At 40.4% G+C, this 16,908-nt stretch overlaps 1 pseudogene; it reads left to right on the top strand.

Moving 5' to 3' along the window:
• The first annotated feature begins 780 nt into the window (after positions 1 to 780).
• The window catches only part of LOC114897966, an 89,757-nt pseudogene continuing 73,629 nt past the window's right edge, over positions 781 to 16,908 (top strand).

The following is a 16,908-nucleotide window of genomic DNA, read 5'->3' as shown; positions in this document are numbered from 1 at the left end:
TACAGTTGAGGGAACAGGCATAATGTAGCTAAGTAACTTATCCAATGTCACATAACAGTAATTAGCAGAGTTGGGAATTCCACCTAAGAGGGCTGTAAAACTGGTTGACAGCCATTCGGTGACTCTGCCTTCCTGTACTACAAGTCAAGTGACAGGATTCTTGTGAGGTCAGAGAGGAAACCAGGGCTTTAGAGGGACGTGCGAAGAACTCAAATTCAGTTTTGAAGCTCAGTTTCCCCATTTATGAAACTAGAATTATTCCAGTTCTGCTCTCTGGATTTAGGGATAAGCCAATGAGATCATGCATCTGAAGGAGCACTGTGCATAGAAAAGGGGATTTTTCTCGTTATCACTGATCTGTTTCTGCAACAATGCAGTGGATCTAAAATTGAGATACAGCTCTAGATATTCATTGTATGTTTAAACAGCTGTGATGCCAGGGGAAACTTAGAAGTTCTATAAACCTGGTCCCAGGCTAACCATTCCCTATCAGAGGCTCTCAGAGATTGAAAGCCTTTTAGAAATCATTCTAATCCAAATGCTCCCTCTACAGACTGGGAAACCAAGACCCAGAGAGGGTGTTATTTGACCAAGGTCACACAGCGAGTGAGAGCATACCTGTTTCCAGTACTCTGGTCTAATAAGTAGACCAGGGTTCTTCCCCAAACCCTAGCTTCACTTAGTGTGTGGTGAGCAATAGGACCTGCTCTGCGAGGGTAGCCCCATCCCTACAACTTCTTTGAAGCTACCTGGAAACTTCAAGGACCAGAATTTGTGATTATGGGGGTCCTCTCTACCCAGCAGCTGCGTGTCAATCCTTTCCCTGGAGAGCTCAGAGGGGGCAGCCTTACCGCTAGGGCGGCTCAGGGGTACGTGGTCACTGCTTCTCCCCAGGATCCCGACCTACGGAAGCCTGTGGGGACCGGGGTGGGGCGGGAGACCGGAGCCCAGGAGTCGGGCCAATCACAGGGCCCCGCTCCTGGGCGGAGGCTGCACCAGCCCCCGGTCGCTAAGGACGCAGAGGGCTGTTGCTGGGCGGGGACCAGATCGCCCACCTGCGGGAGGCTGGGGCCTTCTCCGCGGGTGCCCACGGTGTGGCTGCTGAGAGGCGAATAGTCTGGATGTTTTTTTCAAACCTGGTCTTTGGAACTTCCTCGAAGATCTGTGAGCGTCCTTCTTGAAGTCCATCTCTCTCACTTGTGTGGTCACGCCTGTCCCGCTCTTTCCCTTAAGCGTCATTTTCCTTTATGAAGTGTGCACGCAGCTGGGAATCTTACACTTGTCGCTTCACATCCAGGCTCTTCCACTGTATGGCTTTGGACAAATCCCTTCTTTTCCCTGAGGTTCAGTGTCACAACTGCAAAATGGAGGAAAAGTACTAACAGGGGCATAAAGGTAAGTTGGTGATGCAATTAAATAATAATATTAAAAAAAATAATTTTGAGTGATATCCACCTGCCACATCCCTCATTTGAGCCAGATAAATATTACCTTATAAGTTAACAATTACCAATAAAATAACTTTATTTCGATTTTAAAGATTAAGAATACAAGGCTTGGGGTAATTTCGATTTTAAAGATTAAGAATACAAGGCTTGGGGTATTGAGAAATTACCCAAGACCATACGGAGGTAATTGACAGAGGCAAGCTTTGAATATAAACCTACATATATCCAAACTTTCTAGGCATTCTTTATTATGCTAAAAGTCTTCAGCAAATGTGGGTAAAGGCACTTTAAACTGACTCCAGAATGGTGTTATTTCCATTAGCAGCAGGAGCAGTCCCAGCATCCACAACCCCTGCCTCCTGCCCTCTAGCTGTATTGTGTTTTGTGCTTTACTGTATCATCTACTGGCACATGCTGCCAGAGATGGATGATATACTGGGATCCCCTCCAGGGCTCACTCTCTAGTGGGCAAGACATACGGGCATATTCTATGATATACAAAGTGCCAGGGGAGTAGAGGAGAGGGGGCAGCTCCCTTCTCACTCCCCCAGTCCAGCTTTCACGTTGTCACCAGATCAGTCCTCCCAAGGTACAACTCTGATAAGCCCCCTCCTCTAGTCCAATGTCTCAAAGGCCTCCCTTCAGCCATGGAGGATGTCCATGGTTTCAAAGTCTTCTGTGCCCTGGCTTCAAGCTAGACCTAACTCGCTATCCCACTACTTCTCTCAGACTTGCTAAACTCCATTCAACCTGGTCCACTCACTGGCCTGAATCTGCCTTTCATTTCTCTGCCCCTGTGCCTTTGTTCATTCTCTTCCCTCTGTCTACAATACCCTTCTGTTTCCTCATTGTGTCAGCCTGCTCTCCATTCTTTAAGTTCCATCTCAAATGGCCAAAAGTATGTGCCTGGGAATCAGATACCTTGGGTTCAAGTCCTGGCTCTACTATTTCAATGTGATCTTACTCAATTCACTTAATGTCTTTATACCTTAGTTTCATCTTCTATAAAATGAGGGTGATGTTTTGTAAAGATCAATTGAGTTATATAAATAAGGCATTTAGAACAATGCCTGACACGTAAGGAGCAATATAAATGTTGGCTCTCATCATTATTATAATTATCTGTCAAGAAGCCAAACCAGATCCCAGAAGCTGAAAAGGATTTCTCCATTCTCTGTATAATTTGGTTTCTCTTTTATAAAACGTGTCTTTCTTTGCCTGTTTGCATCAGTTATCATACCTTCCAGGACGACGCTTGTGGTAGGCTGAGTAATGGCCCCCCAGATGTTCACATACTAATCCTTGGAAGCTATTAATGTTACCTTCTGTGGCAAAAGGGACTGCGGATGTGATTAAGTTAAGGATCTTGAGATGAGGAGATTATCTTGGATTATCCAAGTGGGTCCAAATATAATCACAAATGTCCTTAAAAGAGGCAGGCAGTAGGAGATTTGACTACAGAAGAGGAAATAGGAGATATGACCTTGAAAGCAAAGGGTTAGAGTGATTTGAAGAAGAGGTCCTGAGCCAAAGAATGCAGGTGGTCTCCAGAAGCTAGGAAAGGCAAGGAAACAGATTCTCCTCTAGGGCCTCCAGAAGGGACCACAGCCTGCTGATCCCTAGACTTTAGTCTCACTTTAGTGAGACTGCTTTTGGGCATCTGGTCTCCGATTTGTGTTGTTATAAACCACCAAGTTTGTGATAATGTATTTATTATAACAGCCATAAGAAATGAATGCAATGCCACTGAAGGATCTACTTCTTTATAGACCTGGTCATACTCTATGGCTTGAATAGGCTGAACAGTTCTCATCAACGACTAGTACACAGATATCAGAGGATAAAGAAGTCTTCTATCTGCCCACAGCTTAGTAACCTGTGAGGATAAGGTGTTGAGGCTGCTGGCAGAGATCTATATCAACACATACTACCTTTTTCTCAGTAGAAGAGGAGGAAGCCAGATCAGAACTGAAAATAGAGCCAGTGTGTGAAAGGTGACAAGACAAAGAGCCTAGATCCAGCTATACCTGAAGCTAGAGTCTAGAATTCCCAAACAGAGGAGAGATAAATTTCCCTTTTACTTAGGATATTTTGAGATGGGCCTCATTAATCTTTACCCAGAGAGTTCTGACTAATACAGAGACTCTTAAACTTCATGTTGCTAAGGTTTATATGTGGGGCGCAGTCAAAAGATTGAATGACATTTTAAGTTTCACTATAAATTCTGTGATAAATCTTGACGGAGTAAATTGATCTTGATCAAATCTGATATTCTACTAAAGACTATCCTTTGACCTTATCTTGACTTAGAGGTTTTATAAATGCTAACTAGAAACATAATGTCATTGGAGGGAGGCTTTCCATAATGCAGCTGTTCTATCAGTTTGGAGGTATTTAGATGAAATTTGATATATTTTTTCAGACCCCAGGGAGCCTTTGATTTGCCATTTCCTAGCCAAGTGACCTTGAACAAACAATTTAACTCTTTTATCTTTAAGGTAGAGACAAGCAATAACTACAGTCAGAGCTGCAAAGAAAATCTAGGTGTGTTTGACTCTAGAAGTAGCCTTTAAAACCATAACTCCACACCTCCTCTGTGGGTGTTAGTTAGCCATTGTTGTTGTTATTATTGCTACTATTAATGTTAATGTTTTTATTGGCATTGCTTTAAGGCTCTAAGTCCCTTAGAGAAGCAGATTCTGTGACAGAATTCTTAAGAAGGAATGACCTTTTCTTATCCGGGATTTTTTTTTTTACTTCACACTCTGCTTTATGAAATGACATAACCAGGAAACATCTCTCTGGTGGTTTATATTAAACAAGACAAAACAAAAAGCTATGCAATAAACGTCTCCATAAGATTAAATACTGCGGTTAAAACTGCCTTCCTAGAATTCAACAGCTTTAGATTACGAGTCACCAGAGAAAGATTCCAGAGAAACATCTCCATCCAATAGAGTCAGCTCTCTCCCCTTCACCCCCCATAAAGATGAATAGCTGTAATAAGGGGACCAAAGAATGCCCCCACCTAAAACTTCATGATTTTACATTTACCATCAAACAGACTAAGGAAGAGGAAAAAATTGTCTCCAGTATTTGGTTTTTGCTAAGTCAGAACAGAATGAGATTATAAATAGGAAGCAATAAAACACTGCTCTTTTGAACAGTTTATTCAAAGATCTATAAAACTGAGGCATTTTACATTGAAGTCCCTGTCCAAAAAGAGAAGGGACAAATACGAATGTAAGATGAGCTGTGTTGCAAAGAATATGGGGTATTATACTTATTTTTTTTTTGGCCAAAGAAACATACAGGACCCAAGCCAATGATCTTTATGACTAATGGAGGATGTCAGGTAAAAAGATGAATGAGAGCAGGCTGATTTTAGAACAGAATGCAAATATGGCCAAGTTTCTTTCCTCTTTAAAATGCTCTCATGGCTCTGGAAAAACAAGGTCATGTAGCATACTACATGGGTTGACTTTGGGCCCTATATTAGTTTGGGTAGATGGGTTGACTTTGGACCCTATATTAGTTTACTAGTGTTGCCATAACAAGTACTACACAGTGGGTGGATTAAAAACAGAAATTTATTGTTTCACAGTTCTGGAGGCTAGAAGTCCAAGAAGGTGTCAGCAGAGTTGGTGCCTTCTGAGGGTGGTGAGGCAGAATCTCTTCCATGCCTGCGTCCTTGCTTCTAGTGGCTTATTGACAATATTTGGTGTTCCCTTGGCTTGTAATTTCTGCCTTCATGTTCATATGGCATTTCCCTGTGTGCACATATGTGCTCACTCTACTCCAATATAACCTCATCTTACCTCTGCAGTCATTCTATTTCCATATAAGGTCATATTCTGAGATATTGGGGGTTAGGATTTCAATGTGTGAATTTGGGGGGCATACAATTTGCTATTGACTGACTATTCATGCTCCTCCCCCATCCATATGTTGAATCCCTAACCCCCAACGTGATGGTATTTGGGGAGAGGACTTTGGGAGGTAATTAGGTTTAGATGAGGTCACGGGATTGGTGCACTTATGAGGAAAGAAGGGACCAGAGCTCTTTCTCTTCATCCCGTGAGGATACAGCAGGAAAGTGTACCTCTGCAAACCAGGAAGAGGGTTCTTAACGGGAACTGAAATGGCTGGCACCTTGATTTTGGACTTCCCAGACTTCAGAACTTGAGAAGTAAATGGTTGTTGTTTAAACCACTCAATCTATGGTATTTTTGTTATAGTAACTTCAACTAACTAAGGCATAATTCAATCCATAAGAAGGCCTAACTGCTTGGATACGAAATCTGGCTCAGCACTTAGTATGGTGTTACTTCAGGCAAGGTACTTTGCCTTTCTGTAACTTTATTTCTTCATGGGTAGTACCAATGCCTACAATCATGTAAGGTTGAAAGGAATTAACAAACGTTTAGGATAGTATTTGGTATATGGTAAGGGTTTGTCTTTAGCCTTCCTCCTTAGGATGATATACATGTTCTTTCTTTCTTTCTTTATAAATGTATTTATTTATTATTTATTTTTGACTGTGTTGGGTCTTTGCTGCTGTGCGTGGGCTTTTTCTAGTTGTGGAGAGCGCAGGCTACTCTTCATTGCGGTGTGCGGGCTTCTCATTGTGGCGGCTTTTCTTGTTGTGGAGCACAGGCTGTAGGTGCCCTCAGGCTTCAGTAGTTGTGGCACATGGGCTCAGTAGTTGTGGCTCGCGGGCTCTGGAGCACAAGCTCTGTAGTTGTGGCACACGAGCTTAGTTGCTCCCTGGCATGCGGGATCTTCCCGGACCAGGGCTCGAACCCGAGTCCCCTGCATTGGCAGGTGGATTCTTAACCACTGCACCACCAGGGAAGTCCCACATGTTCTTTATTATGGCCTCCTTGGTTTGGCTGTTACTCACTTCTCCAATTCCATCTCCCTCTCTTTCTCCCCAACTGAAGCTGCACCAAGTTGCCTGCAGTTCCTTAAAAACCTCCCATGGAGTTTTATCCCTCATGCCTTTGCAGAAGTTGTTGCTTTTGCTTGAAATGTTTTTCCTCATGACCTTGTTTCTTTCAAGATAAGATTGAATGTTACCAATACTGTGAAGTTATCTGTTCTCAGTGTCCCTAGGCAGGTAGGTCTGCTCTCTTCAGTAAACTAGCAGTCTAAATGAACCCATGGGTTAAATCCAATTCACCTGCCTTCACTAATCAAGGTTATTTTAAGATTTGCTTGTTCTCCAAGCAGCATGTCCTCCAAGCAGCATGTAGCCTGAACAATAAGATGTTTGCCTGAGCTGTTTTCTAGGACTTGGAGTCAGCTGTGTCTAGTTTGAGCTGAGCCAGTTAAGACTCGATAAGACCACCGTCCCTTCAACTGGGCATGTGCGAGTGTCCACTCAGTGATCTTTTGAACGTGCAGAGGCTTATAGCTCTTAGTTACGCCTGCGCAGAACAACCATTGTTGCACCTTTTCCCAATCACCTTTCTCCGCTTCCCATGCCTCAGGCCTACCACTTCATTATTCATTATCCCATAAATACCCCAAGCCCCTTACCTTCTGGGCGGGGAGGTAGATTTGAGATTTGTTTTTCTGTCTCCTTTCTTGGCTGCCTTGTGAACAAACCCTCTTTGCTGCAAACTTCAGAGTCTCAGCATTTTGGCTTGCTGTTCATCTGCAAAATGAACCTGGTTTGTAATATTAACACTTATTGCTCTCAATTTTAATTACTGGTTTATTATCTTTTTTCCCTACTCTCTTTCTCTTGTTTATGATAAATATTATGTCTTATTCATTGTATGGCCAGTTCTAAGCACAGTGCTGGCATGTAGTATGTGATTATAAGTATGTTTTAAATATATGAAAGGAAACAAACATATGTTGGATAATTTGTAATAGCATAATACGAATTATGATAAGTAAAGACCATTTAACAAATGATAGCATCTTCTATTTAAGATTTACAATATGTCAGTCACTGAATGAGTCACTTATGTGTGGTATCTCATTTAATTTCAGTAATGTTCCTATAAGGGATATATTATTTATTTTTTCTGTTGAGGAATCTGGTCTCAGAATGCTGGATTAGACAGGACTTTTGATGGTAAATAGGAGAAATTCCACTAAAGCCAATGATAGCGAAAGGGGTATTTCTCATGAAACTTGAGTACAGAAGTGAACTCAGGCCTCTGGCACAGTCAGGGACATGGAGATTTTTTTTTTTTTTTAACCTTTGTCTCTGCTTCTCTGTGTACATCGGCTTCATTTATCCTCTTCTCTGCTATATGTTGGTGTTTTCTGATCCCAGACCATGGGAAAAAGTTATCTCCACAATTCATGAGTTTATATTATTTCCATTCAAGAGACCAGTAAACCTAGAATTCCTTGGTTCCATTTACTAGGGTTGGCCTAGTTTGGGTTAGGCCAATTCATCTGAACCAATGAATTGTTGCACTGAGAGAAAGAAGATAATAGCAGAAAGATAAACAAAATTGTTGGAGGAGCCTTTAGCCTTGAGGAAGAGACAGTATCCAGTAAGTTACAAGGTATAGGAACCTGGTAGAGGTTAGTCTGATAGGAGGTTGAATAATTTGCCCAAGGTCTTGCAGCAAATTAGTGGTAGAACAGTGATTCAAATTCACATCTGTCTGACTCTAAAGTATTGCATCTTCTTCTTGGAGCAACATTTTTAACCTCTAGAGTATAAAAAAAGAGTCCTAGAAAAATGTGGTCTTAATGAAAGGTCCTAGAGAATGACTGCAGACTAGAAGTTCTAAATCACAGAAAGACCATTCTGGTCACCTCTGCCCTGGATTGTTAAGAACATTACCTGATTTTAAGTTTTAACATCTGTAAATCACAGAATTTCAAGGTTGAAAGGAATCTCATAAGTTATGCCCAGTGATTCTGAAGGCCTCAAAGAGGGTATATGGTAGAATTAAGAACACTGACTCTGAGACCAGAAGGTTGGGTTCAAATATCAATTCCACCACTTACTGTTGCATGTCCTTGGGCAATGGGTTTAGCATTTATGCCTTGGTATCCTAATCTGTAAAAGGAGGATCATAACAATAACTACATTATTCTTTTTTTTCAAAGCAATATTTGTTACACACTTATGTGCAGACCCTCTTCTAAGTGTTTTCTATTTACCAACACATTTATTATCATAATAATTCTGTGAGGTAGGGAATACTGTTTTCAATTCAGGAAACTGAGGCAGAGGGAAATTCAATACCTTGTCCTAGATTATACAGTTACTTAGTGGTAGGGCTGGGATTCAAACACATGCAGTCCAGCTTCAGTGCTTATGCACCACCACCATGTTCTACACCTCCCTGCTGCTCTTGGGAAGAAGAAGTGATAAAGTATACATAAAGTGCTTAGCACAGGTCCTGACACACCCTACATTCTCAATAAATGTCAATGCTGCTGCCATGACTGTCCTCCCAGTTCTAATCTTCTTACTGCCAGCTATGAAACCCAAGTGCCATAAACTCCTCAATTCCTGAATGCTTGTGGGGAAAGAAGGAAGCCTGCTTCATTTCCTAATACTGCTTCATGGCCTAGAAGAGGGACCTTGTGTAGATGTAGGACTTTTCAATGCCCAGTATCCCCACCCACTTCTAAAATGGCCTGATTGGGATAATGCTCCCTCTTTTTGGTGGGAAGTAAGAAAGTGGTTGAGAGAAGGAACACTTCTTGATAGAGCCCCCAAATGGTCTAAGTTGATTTTATGATAAAACGTACTATATTAGTATCACTGGTATCTATATCTATTAAATATTTATTGGGCATAATTTTAAGGTACCACACTGAGATGTTGAAGATACGATGATGAATCAGATTTGAATGCCCCTCTCAAGATTACCAATCGGAGAGGTAAAATATGCTCATAAATATTCATAATACAGGACTGGAAAGATTAATATTCTTGAAGTGTCCATACTACACGAAGCAATCGCAGATTCAGTGCAATCCCTATCAAAATCCCAATGGCATTTTCCACAGAAATAGAACAAACAATTCTAAAATTTGTATGGAACCACAAAGAAATCTGAATAGCCAAAGCAATCTTGAGATAGAAGAACAAAACTGAAAGCCTCATGTTTCCTGATTTCAAACTGTTATGAAGCTGTCGTAATCAAAACAGCATGGTCTTAACATAAGAACAGGCACATGAATGTCTAGATCAATGGAATAGAATACAGGACCCAGAAGTAAACTCATGCATAGATGGTCAGTTAATTTACAGCAAAGGAGCCAAGATATACAATGGTAAAAACCAGAATCTTCAGTAAATGGTGTTGGGAAAACTGGAGAGCCACATGTAAAAGAATGAAGCTGGAGTATTATCCTACATCATATACAAAAATCAACTCAGAATGGTTTAGACTTGAGCATACCTCCTGGAACCATAAGACTCCTAGAATAAAATATAGGCAGTAAGCTCCTTAATGTTGGTCTTGGATTCGACACTGAAAGTAAAGGCAACAAAAGCAAAGATAAACAAATGGGACTACATTGAATTAAAAAGCTCTGTACAGCAAAGGAAACCAACAACAAAATGAAAAGGATACCTACTAAATGAGAGAAAATATTTGCAAATCATATATTTGATAAGGGGTTAATATCCAAAATATATAAAGAATTCATACAACTCAATAGCAAATAAAACAAACAATCTAATTATAAATGGGCAGAGGATCTGATTAGACATTTTTCCAAGAAGATATACATGGCCAGGTACATGAAAAGATGCTCAGCATCACTGATCATCAGGAAAATGCAAGTCAAAACCTCATTGAGATATCACCTCACATGTGTTAGAATGGCTATTATCAAAAAGACAAGAAATGACAAGTATTGGTGAGGATGTGGAGAAAAGGGAACCCTTATGTACCGTTAATGGGAATGTAAATTGGTGCAGCCACTATGGAAAGCAGTATGGAGATTCCTCAAAAACTTAAAAACGGAACTAACATATGTTTCCAGCAATTCCATTTCTGGATATTTATCTGAAGAAAATGAAAAACCTAATTTGAAAAGATGTATGCACCCCATGTTCATTGCAGCATTAGTTGCAATAGCCAAGACAGGGAAACAACCTGTATCCATTGATGGATGGATAGAAAAAGAAAATGTGGTTGCTGTATCTCTCTATATAGATATAGGAATATTATTCAGCCATATAAAAGAAGGAAATCTTGTCATTTGTAACAAAATGGATGTACTTTGAGGGCATTATGCTAAGTGAAAAAAGTCAGATAGAGAAAAATACTGTATTATATGTGGAATCTAAACAACAAATAAGCAAACAAACAAAAAGTCAAAGCAAAGCAAACTCATAGGTACAGAGAACAGATTGGTGCCTACCAGAGGCAGGGTGGGGTGGGTGAAACAGGTTAAGGGGGTCAAAAGGTACAAACTTCCTGTTATAAAATAAACAAGTCATGGGAATATAATATACAGCATGGTGACTATAGTTTATAATACCATACTGCAGATTTGACAGTTACTGAGTAAGTAGATCTTAAAAGTTCTCAACCCAAGAAAAAAAATTTTGTAACTCTGTGTGGTGATGGATGTTAACTGGACTCCCAATGATAATTTCTCAATGTATAGAAACATGGAATCATTATGTTGTACACCTGAAACTAATATGTTATATGTCAATTATACCTCAGTTAAAAAAAGAAGTGATTGTATAAGTGTTCAAAGATATAGATGCAGTGTGGCATTTTTTTCTTCTCCTTTTAAATAAATCCTGTATTTAAATCCAAATCTTTTTTTTTTTTTTTTTGGCTGTGCTGGGTCTGTTGCTGTGCGGGCTTTCTCTAGTTGCGGTGAGCGGGGCTACTCTTCGTTGCAGTGCGTGGGCTTCTCATTGCGGTGGCTTCTCTTATTGCAGAGCACGGGCTCTAGGCATGTGGGCTTCAGTAGTTGTGGTGCATGGGCTCAATAGTTGTGGCTCGTGGTCTCAGTAGTTGTGGTTTGCGGGCTGTAGAGCACAGGCTCAGTAGTTGTGGCAAACGGACTTCGTTGCTCCGCGGCATGTGGAATCTACCCAGACCAGGGCTCGAACCCCTGTCCCCTGCATTGGCAGGCAGATTCTTAACCACTGTGCCACCAAGGAAGCCCTAAACTTTTTAAAAATATATTTATTTATTTGGCTGCGCCGGGTCTTAGTTGTGGCATGTGAGATCTTCGTTGCTATGGGCACAACCTTCGTTGTGGCATGTGGGAACTTTAGTTGTGGCATGCTAACTCTTAGTTGAGGCATGTGGGATCTAGTTCCCTGATTAGGGATAGAATCCAGGCCCCCTGCATTGGGAGTGCAGAATCTTAGCCACTGGACCACAAGGAAAGTCCCATGGACTTTAAATCTAATTTAAAGTATTAGATTTTATACTCCAATAAAGATGTTAAAAAAAAAAGAAGCATTAGATTTTAGATTATGGAACATTCATGTAATGAACCACAGAGGAGTCATTGGAAGTGACGTAATTAGACATAGACATGTAAAGATGATCACGATATATTAAATTTAAAAACCAAGTTACAAAATTGTATGTGTCATAAATGCCATTTAAAAACATATAGTAAAAATAACATACTCTTGTAATAGAAAAAGAGTTCCGGCAAGACACATTAAAACATTACAGTATATAGTTCAGCAATAAAAATATAATTAATTCAATTAAAAAACAGGCAAAGGATTTGACATATGTATGAATATTACTCGGTCATAAAAAAGAAGGGAATCTTGCCATTTGCTACAACATAGCTGGACCTCGAGGGCATTACGTTCAGTGAAAAAAATCAGACAAAGTAAGACAAGTCCTGTGTGATCTCACTTATTTGTGGAATCTAAAAATAGAAATAAAAAATTAAAAAAAAACCCAAACCCTGAACTCATAGATACAGAGAACAGATTGGTGGTTGCCAGAGGTGGGAGGTGGGCAGGGGTGGTTGAAATGGGTGAAGGGGGTCAAAAAGTACAAACTTCCAGTTATAAAATAAGTCATGAGGATATAATGTACAGAATGGTGACTATAGTTAATAGTACTGTGTTGTATGTTTGAAAGTTGCTAAGAGAGTAGATCTTAAAAGTTCTCATCACAAGAAAAAAAACATAACTATGTGCAGTGGTAGAAATTAAGTAGCCTGGGGTAATCACTTTACTATACATACATATTTCAAATCTTTATGCTGTGCACCTGAAACTAATATAATGTTATGTGTAAAATAAGCATAATACAAAATATACAGTTAGAAGGAGCAGCAAGAAATATGAAAATCTGAAGGAAGGAGAAATTACTTCAGAATAGTGGGATTAGGGAAGGTTTCATTGGAAGAGTTAGCACATGAGTTGGGCCTTTTAAAGATGGCGATTTGATATGTGTGAAGGGAAGAGACAGTATGCTAGGCAAGGGAACAACATAGATTTAAAAAAAGAGCGAAGAATTGTGAGATGGGGTCAAAGAATGGTGTTTAATTTCACTTGGAGGATGGTAGAAGGTAATTTCGGAAGGTAGGTTTGGGCCAGTTTGTAGAAGACGTTGAGTATGAGATTAAAATGCATATATTACTTTGGATTAGGACAGAAGGATGTGTATGCTATTTTATGGTATGAGTGAAATGACCTCACCCACAGCGTTAGTCAGGAGGGTCCAAGTTATGTCTCTTACGTTGTTAAGAGACGACATTTAAATTTCAGTGGCTTAAGAAAACCAAAGTCAAAAGTTTATTTTTATTTATGCAAATTCTGCCGTGGATTTGGGCAATTCTCCAGGACAATTATCCTCTGTGTGTTGGTTGGCTCCACAGTCTGGTCTCTGTGGACGCTGTGGCACCTTCATGTTAACACAGGCTTCCACAATGGCTGTTGCAAGAAAAAAGTTCTGAAAGGTTACCCATCTGGAACTAAGTTACTTTGTTCTAGAAGCCACACACGCACTGCTTCTGCTTACAGCTCATTGGCCAGATGAGTACCGTGGCCCTTCCTAATGCAAGCGGGGCCTGGGAAGTATGGTCTCTGTGTGTCTGGAAATGGGGAGGACATGGATACTGAGGAGCCCTAGTAATGTCCACCACACCCAGACTTGCAGAAAATCACTGTGATTCAGAACAAGATTGTATTTACAAACAAAATAGACATACGTAAGGCTTCTAATACTCTATTAACAGAAATTTCCCCATCTGTTGCATTTACAACTTTCAAATGAAGGAAATATTGTTTACGGTTTATCCACCCACAATGTATAATGAGAGGAAGACAGCTACTTATTTCTGTAGTCTGCCTGTTATTATCTCTAGGGGAGCACAAATTGGTGTATGTTGTATGGGGCATAAGCTCTGCCGACACACAGCTGACACCTCACTTGGCTTCAGCTGCAAGCTGCAGTCTAGTCATTATAGACCACATCTTCCAAAGGACGCCTCCTTATCAGAATGTGATGAGAGAGAAAGCCATGCTTAGGGAAAGAAGAACACTGATGAAATGTGTATACACACAGTCGCCTGTATGTGGTGTGAACATGTTACACGATCTACATAAAAGGAAGATATTTTGAGAATGGAATGTAGAGCTAGTATGGCCTAGTCAGAAGTGCCTGAACTTTGGAGTCAAAGATCAATAAGCTAGAATCCTAACTTTATGAACTAATTGCTCTGTGACTTCGAGCCTCAGTTTCTCATCTTTAAAATGGCATTGATAACAACAGAATTCTCCAAAAAGGTACTGAGGATAACAGCTAAATTTAATTAAGAGCCTGGTATGTGTCAAACTTTTTACATGTGATGTTTTATCACATCATATCTATCATCTATCCTCTATCCATCTCTATCTTTCTCATCAACATATGTAAGGACATTGATTCAGCTCTTATGCAATGGGAGGGAGTGTTCCAGCTTGAGTCTAAACTGGGATTTAATGTATCTGATGTACTGACCTGGTGAATAAGGCCTCAGGTAGTGGGTTTGCATGAGGGATTTTTCCAGGGGTAGAGAGGAGCTACTGAAGGAATATGATAAAGTGGTTTCATGTGGGTTTCTATGAATTAGCTTGAAATAGGATGGACATTATGGTGTTTGTTGAGATTTAGGTATCCCACCACATACCCAAGACTGTACATAGCTAGAAGTAGATGGTAAAGGAGATGATGTGGAGAGACTCTGAGACACAGAGACAGAAGCAGCACTTGTTTGGTAAGTAGGTGACAAAGTGTAACACACAAGAGAAAGGAAGGCTATTTCCCTCCACCTTGGCATGAACACCATAAGAATCAGAATGTGGCTCTGCTAGAGTCTCTTGGGAGTGTGATGCTTTGAGTGCACTGGACCACAGCACCCTTGGGAGGTAATTAATATCCACCTGGTGGGCATCCTCATCTGTGACTGTGACAAGGCTGCGCTATCCTCAAGTGGCTTCCTGATCAGTTACCATATCCTCAAGGGAGAAAAGGAAAATCAACAAAAGTACCATGTTGTTGAGAATGAATGGAATACCCACTGGGAGCCTTTGAAATTTTAGGGAGGCTGTGTCTTTAATAGCCGATCCATAGATTCTAACCCAAGGTCTGACACAAAGGAACTCAGAAAATGCTTTATCAAAGAATAAAAGAAGGAATGAAGAATCATCCCCATCCTCAAGTGAATGCTGTGTTTCTCTGTGGGGACAGTAGTGGAATTCTGGATGGAACATTCTTCATTGTGCAGGACTGTGAAGAACATTTAGCACTAGTTTCCAAGAGCATTTTCCATTCCATATTTTTATTGGCAATCAAAATATCCACCACCCCATGCTTATTGTGGGGATGCTACTCCCTCAGGTTGAAAATCATTGATCTAATGGGACCCAAGACTTCTATGCAGGCTTAGAACCAATATTTCTGTGGGAAGCCATAGAGCTTCTGTAGAGTGGGACCTTTTTCTCTGTATGCTCAGGACATTGGTGACTGGGATTTTCTCTTGCTTCCTTTGGTTGGTGCCCTAGGAATCTCCTAGAAAGGAGCTCTGCTTGACATCCCCATGTGCTTTTCCTGAGCAGTGAGTCCACCAAGGCCATCCCAGTATCATCCTGAGGAGCCAATCCTGGCCCCTCAACACCACCACCGTCTTGGTCTCTGTCGTCAGAAGTCTAGAAGCTTCTAAGTACTGCATTCCAACTGGTGGAGATTTTTGAAAGAGGAGTCAAATGAGAGTAAAAACATCAGCTTTATTTATAGTCTGGTAGATATTAAAGATCAGGAAGATCAGGGCTCTTTGTCAAAAATGGTTTTGGGACTTTTTCTACCGCATAGTCCGTAAGCCATACAAGAGACTTATAGAATCTGCCTGGAATATTGTGTTTATCTATGTAAGCGGAGGGGATTACTTGGATAGGGAAGGCGAGACGAGTGAGACAGAGAGAAAGATGCCTTTTAGAATCATTTGTTTGTGTCTTTTTATTTTATTTTTTTTTCTTTCTGCCTCCTAAAAATTCCAGCAGCAATACTGCCAGTTCTAATATTCACCACTAGGTGGCAGTAAAACAGAAATGTCTGCAAAGAAAGCAGAAATCCCTTCAGAATTATAATAAGTTTTATAGACCAAGACAACTGCAGTTGTAAAACATTATGGTGTATCAATTGGCATATTTGCTGATCAAATCTTTACAAGGTTCGAATAGGCTCATAAATACTGGTTTCTCTAGTTTGGCCTATTCATGCTTCATGCTTCTGTTTAAGACATTTTGGAGGCTGGGAATCCCGCAAATGGTTGAAATATCAAAGCAATATGCCACTGACAATTTGTTTTCCTATGATTGAGGGAAAATATATATGCCTCGATTAGAAGCACTACCCAAACAAGCAGAATTTGCTACATTCAAAGATGAGCTCATTTTTCATGCAAGGCACAGCCCAGGCTGGAGTGAAACAACAGCTAAATCCTTTTGCTACTTGATTTTTATAAGTGAGTCCAATTCCCTTACCATTCCCACTAGAGTCTTATTATGCAGGGATGTTTCCTTTTTTTTTAATAAATGGTAACCAGCTGATGATAAAATCAGGCTTTAGGATAAATGCATAAAATCATAGCGAAGGGGGTGACATCAAAATACGCTTTTTCATTAAAGTGTTGGTCTCATGTGGGTGGTTGAAAAGAAAAGTGAATTGGTTTATGACTATCAGCATTTGATAATGGGGAAACTGAGGCCTAGCTGTTAAGTGACTTGCCCAAAGACATGTGACTGATGAGTGATCTAACCATACTGTGAAACTAGGTTTCCCTTAAGGCAATGGGTGGGCTGTGAAACTGATTACCTTTAGAGACCTATTCAAGAATTTTTGGCTACCAAAGCAAGTTGAGTAGCTAAGCTTCTTTCTGTTTTTTGCAGATGTGCACACAGATTGTTTTAGAGAAAAGGGTGACATTTCTTGAAAAGGTAGACCATCATATGGTGACTGCTTATTTTATATACTTAGATAAGGAT

The sequence above is a fragment of the Monodon monoceros genome, unplaced genomic scaffold, assembly GCF_005190385.1.
Source record: "Monodon monoceros isolate NGI ecotype Baffin Bay Population unplaced genomic scaffold, NGI_Narwhal_1 Super_Scaffold_18, whole genome shotgun sequence".
Lineage (NCBI taxonomy): Eukaryota > Metazoa > Chordata > Mammalia > Artiodactyla > Monodontidae > Monodon > Monodon monoceros.
Note: the sequence above shows the minus strand (reverse complement) of the source record. Positions and strands in the feature narration are given on the sequence as shown.